The sequence below is a fragment of the Pelobates fuscus genome, chromosome 7, assembly GCF_036172605.1.
Source record: "Pelobates fuscus isolate aPelFus1 chromosome 7, aPelFus1.pri, whole genome shotgun sequence".
Lineage (NCBI taxonomy): Eukaryota > Metazoa > Chordata > Amphibia > Anura > Pelobatidae > Pelobates > Pelobates fuscus.
Genome location: NC_086323.1, coordinates 86,426,371 through 86,438,443, shown reverse-complemented (window position 1 = coordinate 86,438,443; position 12,073 = coordinate 86,426,371). Strand labels below are relative to the sequence as shown.

The 12,073-nt window shown below is 40.0% G+C and overlaps 1 protein-coding gene across 5 annotated transcripts in view; it reads left to right on the top strand.

Annotated features, from left to right (window-relative positions):
- Window positions 1-12,073, top strand: part of PIGC (phosphatidylinositol glycan anchor biosynthesis class C) — a 41,849-nt gene that overhangs the window by 10,732 nt on the left and 19,044 nt on the right. Inside the window, exon 2 of one of the 5 annotated variants that reach the window (XR_010084025.1) lies at window positions 9,585-9,664. The exons of the other annotated variants lie outside the window; for them this stretch is intronic. The gene's annotated coding sequence lies outside the window, so the exon portion shown is untranslated. Of the gene's footprint in view, window positions 1-9,584; window positions 9,665-12,073 lie in introns of those variants that run through there. 5 annotated transcript variants of the gene reach the window in all.

Below are 12,073 nucleotides of genomic sequence, written 5' to 3'. Positions count from 1 at the left end.
CAAATCCAAATTACATAAAAAGGTCCACCTTTAACCCCTTTAGGACACATGACATGTGTGACATGTCATGATTCCCTTTTATTCCAGAAGTTTGGTCCTTAAGGAGTTAATCTGGTATACACATCTCATTGCATGCATGCAAATTACATAGGTAGCAATGACATGTCTATCTCTTTTATCTGCCTTGTGTGTAAATTAGGCCAGTGATTTGTTTCATCTCACTAGTTTGGTTTGTTTCATCTCATATGGCTCATCTAGCCATATCTCACATTTTTGTTGTTGTCTTGCTTATCTGAAAATTTATTTTAATTAACTATTAGATAAGAATAACACCGCATATTGTTAAGAATTATGTTTTACCATTAAACCTATAAATAAAGTTTCTGTAAAGGCACAATTTAGTTATTCAGTAGAAAAAGTATGTTATTTTAAAGAAGTAAACATATTATATAGCCTTCTACAATCACTACTCTTTATTTGATTCTAATTGTTTTGTTTGTTTGTTTTTTGTTTGTTCACTGCTGTATATACGTTACCTTGTATAATATTGGGATATTAAGCACGCAGTTGATGCTGTCAGCCTATAAGTATCTCAAAATTAAGAAAATACTGTGAAAAAGATACATTTATACAGCTGTTTTTTTTTTCCTCAATGGGGAGCTACCTATTATCACCCAGTCTGAGGCTTCCTGATTAACATAATTGCAATGTTGTCAAAAATTTGTTTTGTGCTTTTTCGTTATGGGGTACTGAGTGCAGATAGATGTGAATTTTTTTTTTTTAAGCAGGCACCATAACAACATAATCGTATGTGTGGATTTGGGTAGTTTATGCAATTCATCTCTGCAAATCTTTTCAAGCTTTGGCTGGTTAGATGGAGTTTGTCGGTGGACGACCATTTTCAGTTCTCTCTTGAATTGGCTTCAAGTCCTGACCCTAGCTGGGCCACTCAAGGACATTTACAGACTTGTCATCCAGCCAGTTTTTGTATTGTATGGACTGCCCTGAGCGCTCTGGACTAGGTTTTCATTATCAGTATCTCTGTATTTTGCTGCGTTTAGCTTTCCCTCAACCATGACCAGTCTCACAAAAATACCTCCAAAGCATGGTGCTGCCATAGCTTTGCTTTGTCGTGGGGATGATATTGCACAGGTGATGAGTGTTGCCTGGTTTCCTCCTGACATGATGCTTTGATTTGAGGCCAAACAATGCAATCTTCACTTCCTCAGACAATCTTCAGATAATCTTGCTTGTCACAGTCTGAGAGTCCTTTAGGTGCTTTTTTTCATATTCCAAACTGACTTTCAGGTGTGTTGCAATGAGGAAAGGTGTCCATCTGGCAAGTCTGCCTTAAAGGCCTGATCAGTAGTGTTGCAGGGATGGTTGTCCTTCCAAAAGTTTATCCCATCTTCACACATGATCGCTTGAGCTCTCCCAGAGTGAACACTGGGTTCTTGGTCACCTCTCTTACTAAGGTCTTTCTCAAAGATTGCTCAGTTTGGCCAGCTCTAGGAAGAGTCCTGGTTGGTCCAAACTATGTTCACGAGATAATTATGGAGGTCACTGTGCTTTTGTGAACATTCAAGGCAGCCAAGTGTTTTGTAGCTTCCCCCAGATCTGTACCTTGACAAAATCCTGTCTTTGAGCTCTACAGTTAGTTCCTTTGTCCCAGTGGCTTGGTTTTTGATCTCATATGCATTTACAGCTGTGAGACCTTGTGTGTGTGCCCTTCCAAATCATGTCCAATCAAGTAGATTTGCCACAGGTGGAGAAACATCTCAAAGATGATCCATAGAAATTGGATGAATCTGAGCTAAATATGAAGTATCACAGCATAAAGTCTGAATACTTATGTCCTTGTGATATTTCAGTTTTTCTTTTTCTTTTTTGTTTTTAATAAATTTGCAAAGTTTAAAAAAAAAATGTATTTTTGCTTTGTCATTATGGTGTACTGAGTGTACATCGGTGTGAAAAAACAAACAACAACAATTATAACGAAAGGCTGCAATATAAAAAAAAGTGTAAAAAAAATTCAAAGGGGTTGGAATACTTTCTGAATGCACTGTACAATGTGGTAGCATGTATTTAAAAGATGCAACATTGCTTAAGCTATTCTTACTGAGAAACTCAGAGAAACCTCCATTTTGAAGGGGATACATCTTAATCACCTTCATGGAGTAGTTTTAAACAAAATGCTTTGTGGCGTGGCACTGATATTATCAGGCTATGGATTAAAAGACAGGTCATTCTGATCTGCAAATAGAATCTTTCCAGATCACTAAATCCCTCTATACCCTCCCCCAGCACAATCTGAAGCAATGGACTATGCACAGAGCATTTGCTTTAAGTTTTTAATGTACATGCCTCATTTTCAAGTTATTATTAAAACTATTATTTACTGTGCTCTATGCATAGCTTGGAATTAATTCATAATTATAGATGCCAACAGTGATATAAAGGTTCTGCCTTGAGTAATGGTAATGAGGAAATTAGGTCTTGACAAATTAGCTTGGAATCTAAAAGTTTGGAGCCAGGTTTTTCAGTGTCAAAAATACAAATCTTAAAGGGACACTATAGTAACCAGAAACAGTACAGGTTAATGTAGTTGTTCTGGTATCTATAGCACACTTTTCAATGTAAACCCTACCTTTTAAAAAACAAAAAAAGACCGTATTTACATTATTGCCTATTAACACTTCTAGTGACGTCACTCAGACAGCCTCTAGAGGTGCATCCTGGGTCAGTGCTGCACAGTGCGCTGATCATCCCCCATAGATATGCATTGGTTCAGTGCATCTCTGAGGAGATGCTGATTGGTGCAGCGTGGCATGCACAATATCCTCCCAATGCTTTCTAATGGTAAAGCATTGGATTGGCTAAGATGATCATCAAGATTGATGATCGCAGTCATGGAGGCTGGGCTAGTTGCAGCGAGATCCGTGTGAGTAAAAACGCACACACACACACACTGATTTGATACACACTGACAGAAAGACACTCACATTCACTCACTGTTACTACATGTGACAAACTGCCATTTGCCACTGGGCATTGGAGAGGACTTATCGCTAACCTCCTGCCCTGCGACTATGGCCCTGGAATGTATTGCCCTGTAAGAATTACATTTGGGCATAATGGATTTTTGAATGCTGTTCCTGGCCCTTTAAATGCTTTGGAGCAGGGTTACAACTTTTAAACTGGCACTTCGAATGCAGTCGAAGTGCCGAAGTTGTCAAAGTTATTAATATTGGATGTATGGTTTTAGAGTTATGAAAGTTGGGTAAAAAGTATGTTTAAAATTGTACGGATAATTGGGTTACCTCTCAGGCTAAGGGGAGGGAATCTGTGGGATGTAACCATTGTGTGATTGGGTAATGGATAATTGTATGTGGGCGTCTCCCTTGCAGAGAAGAATTGCATAAAAGCTGAGTGTGTGTAATTAAACCAGAGTTCTTCTTGACCCTCAACACGTAGTCTTGTCTCGTGATTGGAGGGGACAGCTATATTCACACTGGGGATTGCTATGCGCTACATACTCCCTTGAGCTTTAATCACTTAGCTCTTTTGAGAGTTTGTTCCGGTTACGCTCTCCTTGGAGGAGAGGTCTTCCCCACATGGTCCTGGATGCTGGAGGTTCATACAGGGTGGAAGGAAGACGGTGCGGCTCCAGTTAAGCTACGGCAGTTGTGGAGTCTGCGGTGGTTGTGGTGTCATCTGCAGTGCTTGTAGTCCTCAGGAAGCGCTAGGAGCATCCGTCAACGGAAGGTGTCCGTTACACTACAACAATCAGACACATTTTGTCACACACATTAAAGTGACCACCCAGCCTCCTTACTTTTGATAGAGCTGGAGTGGTTCAGATTTTCTTGGAATCCAGTAGGGCTTTTGTCCTCTTCCTGCTCTGCTCCCTAGAGCGCTGTTTAGTGATGCCAGGCCAGAATGACATCATATTCCGTCTCCCGGCATCACCGGAGGGCGCACAAGGGAGCAGAGCAGGGAAGTTACAGCTCCCTTGTGTGTCTGCCCACCTTCCTCACCCTCCAGGAATCTCCCATCCCTGCTCTCCCTCAGCATGTCGGCCACCACTCTCCCGGCTCCATTCATAGGCAGCCGACGACTTCAGTGGCTGAACGAGCCGACAAATCCAGGACATTAGGTAAAAAATCCTAGTCGCCATGGGAACCTTGGGTCAACTATATTTGTTGTATAATCCCATAGGACCGGGGTGATTGGACACACTCTGTGCTTTATTTAAAAGGCCACCACACAGGACAAGCCATGATCCTGTTTACCTTTTATTCAGTGCATTTACATTTTGGCCAGTGGATTATGTTAGAGCTTCCGAGAGCCTTTTAAACCTGAAGTAATGTTTCCTCTGTAAAAGCAGATACTATTTTTAAAAACTGAACACCGGCTGTCTGAGTTTCCATAAGAGAGAGGTTTTTGTTTTTTTCCAATAACAGGTTTGCTGCAAACTGCTTAACAGGAAATATTTGATTGTCTTTGCATGCTGGGTGACAAACCTGGCCTGTCACCTAAGAAGATGTGGGTGGTTGGAGCCTCTGTGCCACGTGGCAATCTACAAAATCATGTCATTGTTTCCCAGAGCTGAGTAAATGTAACCCAATGCCCTGACTTGTAATTGCTTGTGACTCAGTCACAGCTGTTGATGTCACTGTGTACCACTAGACTTTGATCGTGGCAATGGAATATCGAGAATGTGTCCGCTTACTTATCCAGAGTAATGTCAAAAGTTTGGCAGCTTCCTGATAATAAAATGAAATATCCTTTGTGAGAGTAAACCCAAGAAACAAATGTAAACACTTTTAATGCATAAGAAACAAAATATGAGCAATCAATCAGTGTGTCTCTTAATGGCTGACAGTTTGATGATGATAAAAGCTACTTTACCTTAGTTATTCAGTAATATTTTTTCCCAGCATTTCCCACAACTCTTCACATCATTATGCAAATAACTTGCCTGACAAGCTTGTAAAGGATATGTCATATCGGTACTTTATAGAGCATGCTATTTTATTTATTCATAGTGGTAGCAGGATGTTTGCTTACATTTTTTTTTTTTTTTTTTTACCCAGTTGCTGTTAATGGGTACTTTAGCATAAATATATGTAGTTTTACTTCAATGACAATGCTAAATATAATTTTGAAAGTGTCAATCCAAATTCCAAAGACACCTTGTTTCTTCATCTGACGATGCACTCTAGTTTATCACACTACACATTTATAAACACTTAGAGTGCATTCAGATAGTATTCTTTTTTTCACATTGTTTAATGTTGCAACCTGTTTTCATTATTTTTTTTCCCACATCAATAACTATACTCCATAATAACAAAGTAAAAAACAAACAAACAAACAGACTTTTGAAAACTTTTTGCAAATTAATTAAAAGGAAAACCTGAAATATCACTGTGACCTAATTATTCATACCCTTTGTCATAAAATTGAGCTCAGATGCATCCCATTTCCCTTCATCATCTTTGTGTTGTTTCTACACTTTAATTTGAGTTCACCTGGGATAATTTAGATTGTACAATATTTGGAAAGGCTATCTATAGGCTGTTTATAGAAGATCTCACAGCTATAACTGCATATCAGAGCAAAAACCAAGCCACGAGCTCAAAGGAACTGCAGAGCTCAGAGACAGTAGGTACTGGTCTGGGAAAGGCTGCAAAAAATATCACAGCATTAAAGGTTCCTAAGAACAGAAACTTCCATAATTCTTACATTTAATAAGTTTAGAATTTCCTAGACCTGGCTGCCAGCAATTGTAGGAGAAGGTCCTTGCTAAGAGAGGTACCCAAGTACCCAATGATCAAGCTGGGTGAGTTCCAAAGATCATTTGTGGAGATGGCCTTTATGGCAGAGTGGCCAGACAGAAGCCTCTACTCACTGCAAGACACATTAAAGCCTGCTTGAAATTAGCAAACAAGTTTCTCTTGATGAACTGAAGATTGGACTATTTGTATGCAGCAAAATAAAGAGATATCGGTAATGAAAATGTAATGTCAGGAAATACTGTGACTCAACACGCATTGTCTAAGTAAAACATAGGCTAAATAAAACTCTTGTGAAATAAATGTATTACCAGGCCTTTGAGTGGCCAAACTTAAAGGGTCCCCTCTCCCTCCAACCCCCCATCACAGGTTGCTGAAGGGGTTTAATCCCCTTCAGTGACTTACCGGAGTCAAGCGCCAGCCACGCTCCTCCCAGTCTACGTCATTCGGCGGGGAGACCGATTGCGCATGCACGGCCGCCGGCGGGGTGAGACCTAATCCACATTAGACCTCCCCATAGGAAAGCATTGAAAAATGCTTTCAATGCTTCCCTATGGGGATTTTAGAGACACTGGAGCTCCTCACATAGCGTGAGGACGCCCAGCAACGCTATAGCATAGAAAATCTGTGCTATGAATCAGGAAGTGCTCTCTAGTGGCTGTCTACTTTTTTATGAAAACTGCAATATTTACAGTTGCAGGGTTAAGGGTAGCGGTCTGGGTGCCTGTGGTGTCCCTTTAACATGAATATAGAATGATCAGAGACAAGCCAAGGTCAGGGATATAGAATGAGACAAGTACAAGGATTGCACAAAAAAAGAATAGGTAATCCTAAAAGAATAGCCAATAGGTCAAAGATAAAATAAATAAATAAAATAATCGTCAATAACAAGCCATGGTCAGAATAGCCAAAATAAATTCAAGATAAACACACTCACTGATTACCAGTAAATGGAAACCATGACAGTGCATAGAATAAAATCTAAAATAAATTAAAATAGCCCTAGGATGGCAGGGATTGGCCAGAATTGCCCTTGTGACACCAAAACGTGTCTGCAAGTCAATGATCCACCCATGATCAGGTCATTACCTTCATCGTGGCAGGCTGAGCTATAAATGCCATAGCGCAGCGGCCGGCAGCCATCTGAACGCCACATGGATTTGGAGCTTTATGTGAGGCAGTCTGGATTGGCATATTCCGTGTATTAAGTGTCTGCCTGTGGTTAAATTTAGCTGAGTCACATGATCGCCCCTATCCAGTGCTGTGACACTTCAAGATCTTTCAGGACCTCAGACTTGCCTAAGGTTCACCTTCCAATAGGACCAAGACAGCGCAAAGCAGAAGTGGCATAGGCAGAACTTTGTGTTTGGCCCAACCAAAACCCGGACATCAACCCAATCAAACATCTGTGGAAAGACCTGAAAAGGTCTGTCCAATGACATTCCCCACCCAACTTGACAGAGCTTCAATCTGCAGAGATGAATGGTAGAAGCTACCCAAATGCAGGTGTGCAAAGTTTGCCATATACCCAAAAAGATTTAAGGCTGTAATTACCGCCAAAGGTGCTTCAACTAAGTACTGAGTTAATTGTCTGAATACGTAAGCCCTTTTTTTTTCCTGATTGCTTTATTTGCTTTATTTGCAGTGGTCATTTTTGTTTTCTTATCTTTATTGTGTATTGAGTGTAGATTTATGTAAACAAAATGTAATCTAAACAATTGTAGCATAAGGCCGCAGCATTAGAAAATGTGAAAAATGAATGGTTCTGAATACACTGTACCTTGCAATTCTACCATTGGGTGCAAAATCGAATATCACAAAGCAGTAATGTGCCTGTGGTCTGTGTAATCTTATCACCCAGTCACAGAAGGTTCTTACAGAAACGGACATGTCACGGAAGTGTTGCAATATTGTCAGTTATCCTCCCAAACCATTACTGTTCTGTAACCTAGAAATATACCATATATGTGACTTACTGTAACAGTGACAGGTGATGTAAGGGGCCCTGCTTTTTATCCTCAGGGCTAGTACCGAAAATGTTGGGTTCCCAGCCATTTTCATTCCATCCTATTTGGATGTTGGGAGATTGTATTCATCAGACCCCAGTTAAGTGCCTACAGTAGTCTGGTCTCTGTAGCAGCACAAAATTCCCCTGAGACATTGGAGACCCTTTGACAGAAGCAGACCTAATCATCGTATTTTGTTGAATTTACTTTGGTATATACTGTATTACAACTAAAATATGGTCCACCAGGCTAACTTTGCAATGCATGGATTGTTGACAATCTGTGAGAGCAATATTTTCAAACTTCTTTTTGATTTGAATAGAATCGGACAGATTTTTGAGGCAGTTTTAAACACCAGCCATCAAACTCGCCTTTACCTGATAACTTTTACTGTATTGTCTACTAAGTTATTATATGAATACACTTGTTTTCATTAAATCATAAGGCACATTGGTAGTATTTGTCCGATATGTATGCGTGTTTTTTTTTTAAATGTATTTGAATGGTCAGGCTCAGGGTTCTTACATTAAAAAAAAATACAAATATATTAAGTATATTGTTTTGTAATTATTGCAATTTTAAGATTATATTCCTGTAACCATAACTGTGTTATAAGACGCTGAGTGCATGAAATGTGTGTGTCACACTCATTTTGTTTCATTTGTATCAGCACAAATTTATTTTGAGGAGTTCTTCCTTGACAATGTTGTTGACCCCTAGTGTATAATGACCATCTATTGGGCATGGTTTAATCAGAATTCATATTTGAACAGGAATATCGTAAACCAGAATTTTGTACTATTGGTGAACAACGACAAGCTATGAATTCTGGAACCTCTCCTATATGTTTGTCTTTGTTTCTGGAATTTGTATTTATGTGCTTTGAGCTCAATTAGTCATGACTCGCAGTTGCAAACATTGGAAAAATAAAGAGGGAGGAGGAGGAGGATTAGGAGAATTAGATTGTTTGCTTTCTTCAGAAGGATCGGGCTGGCATGCATTGTTCCAAATTACAGCTTATTATAGTAACTGCGCTTGCTGTATGTATGTGTCTATTCTGGAGCCAACAGGTGTGTACAGTACTTTAAATTGACATTAGTGTACATAGAGAAGGTTTCATGGTGTAGCATACAACAAGGAGGTATGATAGGTATGCATTAGTCACCTGTACCACATCTAAACAACAAGATGGCACAAAAAATTAAGCGATATGTCAAGAACTGTCAAAATAATTATACACCTGTTTTTACTTTTGTGCAGCCGTTTTCCAGTCCACACATGGAGGGAAAAATGCAAATGAACATATTTGCTGGTTATGTGCTATATAAAGTTATGAGACTATTTGCCCAGTATTACATTGAAAAGATTGACGTTTAGAAACCACATTAGGGACACTGTTTGACCATCTGAATAGCTTAACAATAATTTACAATTTATGCTTACTGAAAAAACACAAACCTGCTACATTTATGTTCCTTGTGATTAAAAGGGTTCCACCATTGCCCAGTGTCTCTTCCAAAGACTTTGGCTCTTAAACCTTGGATTATGACCCACAGATCCCATGCGATCTTCAGAGGGTGCCTGTAATTTTTTCAGGGTTTACCATCTCTTTTGTTTCTTAGAAGTCCAATGCTTTTTTGTTATGTTTGTTGTAACCCAAAATACAGTGAGTTCAACCATACACTATATGAGGAATCTGTGTGCAGGAATCTACTGAAATATTTATTACTGGCATTATGTCTGGTGTAATCCTTTTCTCATGATGTGTTTGTGTTTATAGCTCCAGTTCTGTTCATCTTCCCAATAGTGTGCCCATTGCCTAGATATTTTGCAGTGCTCACATACCAGTGGCAGTGGCAAGTTTTCTTATTATATACTTTAATCCAAGAATAAATATATTTTAGTTAGCACTAAAAGTATTAACTACAAAAGATTGAAACATGGATCGAAACCCCGCCCCCTTGGATTTCCTTTATTTGGATACAGCACATTGATTGCTTAAAAAAGAATAAAAAATAGAGCCTATGCTGTGAAGGACACAATAATGGTAGCTAAAGAAGAAAATGGGGGGGGGGGGGAGGGTAACCCCTAAATAGTCCAATTCTATATTTTGCCTAAACTCATAATCTTCTGCAATATTAAAGCTAACAGCCTCCTCTGGTTTCCCTATTACCTTAGCATCAAGCAAGAGTCCTGCTCCGGTAGCTAAATTAGGCGATGATCCGTTACCTAAACACCAATTCGACTTTTAAAATTACCACATCCCAAACAGTTATATCTAGGGCTGATATGCACACTCCATTTTTTTTGGTCTATACTAGCATTTATATACGTATATCCTTGCTAACTGCAGAATCTAGTTTTTACAGCTATATATTATTTTTCTTCTTTCCTTATTCCGATTGGTACTCTATATACACTCCCTTCTTGACTCCCTTATTGGAGTCCAGCCAGTTGTTCAAACTAGTGCACTAATTATTATGTACGAGTCCCGCACTGGTGCCACCTCAGGTCTATCCATTTGTACAGCGCTACGGAATCTGATGGCGCTATATAAATAATAAAATAATAATAATCTGCTACACTGCACATGAGTCCTACACCAGTGGTCAACTCAGGATATTGGTCGCGCTACTGACAGCTTAGGCATCTGTTTGAATTACCCCAGGACACATTCATAATCATACATATACTCTTAATATTGTGGCCAAAACCAGCTGTTTCTATTTTCATAAATTACATTAAAGTTCTTACTTTCGCTAGCTAACCATTACACAAGGAAACACAGTTCTAAATACCCAGTCATTCATTCCACGCGTACTGGCTATTACCTAAGTAATGGGTCGTCAACCTGGTCCCTACCGCCCACTAGTGCGCGTTTCAGGATTTCAGGTGGGCGGTAGGGATTTCGGCGGCGAAATCCTCTTTTTAAGAGAATTTCTGCTTTTGGGCAGGCGGGCGCTAGCGGCTCTGCGGGTGCAAATTTTCAGTGACCAGCAGGAGGTAAGCGCTCCCTCCTGCCAAGCCACCTTCTGGACGTGCGGCAGTGGTAAGATCAGACGTGGCGAGGGAGCTCTAACCTCTCTGCTCTGCTCCCTCACGCAATGTTTGCTGATGCCGCGGGAGCTGGAATATGACGTCATATTCCGGCTCCCGGCATCAGTAGAAAGCCCGCGAGGGAGCAGAGCAGAGAGGTTAGAGCTCCCTCGCCGCGTCTGTTTAGCACACAGCCGCCCGCCGAAGTGAAGCCCCACTGGACCCCAGGGACAGATCCACACCTCTCCAGGTAGGGAGGCTGGCTGGACATTTAATATTAATAATTTGCGTGTGTGTGTCTGTAAGTGTATGTATGTGTCTGTAAGAATATGTGGGTATGTATGTGTCTGTAAATATATGTGTGTATGTATGTGTCTGTAAATATATGTGTGTTTGAGTCTGTAGGTATATGTGTGTGTGTGTCTGTAAGTGTATGTGTGTCTGTCTATTAGTGTATGTGTGAGTGTGTGTGTGTATGTGTTTGTCTGTAACTGTATGTGTGAGTGTGTGTGTTTGTCTGTGAGCAGAGTACTTGTAGAATAGAAGTAAGAAGGAGCAGAGTATTTGTAAAAAGGAGAAAGAAGGCACAGAGTACTTGTAGAATAGGAGAAAAAAGGAGTAGAGTACTTGTAAAAAAGGAGAAAGAAAGAAAAGGAAAAGGAGAGAATTGTTGTTGGCTATTAATAGTGGGCTACCTAGCTCATCCTTCCTACTGGGCATTGCTATAAGGAAGGTTAAAAAAATAGAAAAAAGTAAGAAAAAAAAGTGGGGAGGGGAGTTGAGGAGGGAGAGGAGGGGAGCTGATGAGCAAACAGAGAAATTGTCTGAATATCACGGAAAGAGGAGACCTTTGTTTGTTCCTTACGAAAATCGAACCAGATATCAAATATTTAGTCTTGCAGCATCAACCTCAAGGATCTCATGAATCACTAGTTAAAGGTAATTTCAATTTACTTTATTGCTTTCTCATTAAACTTTAGAAAGTTAAAAACTGTGAAGAAAATAGACTTCTGTTTAATATTTTCTTCTTTGTTCTGGCTTTTTCCTACAAGTATTGCATGTATATTGAATATTGGTTCGGTAGTTTGAAACTACAGAACACCGACCACCCTCCTGGCTCATTAACTTCAAAAGAACGGACTATTAAGTGCTCCCTGGGCGGCCGCTGTTCGTATAGCCGAACGCCACGTGGAATAGAAAACGGCGGCCATCTTGTTCGCACGAGGGGAGTCA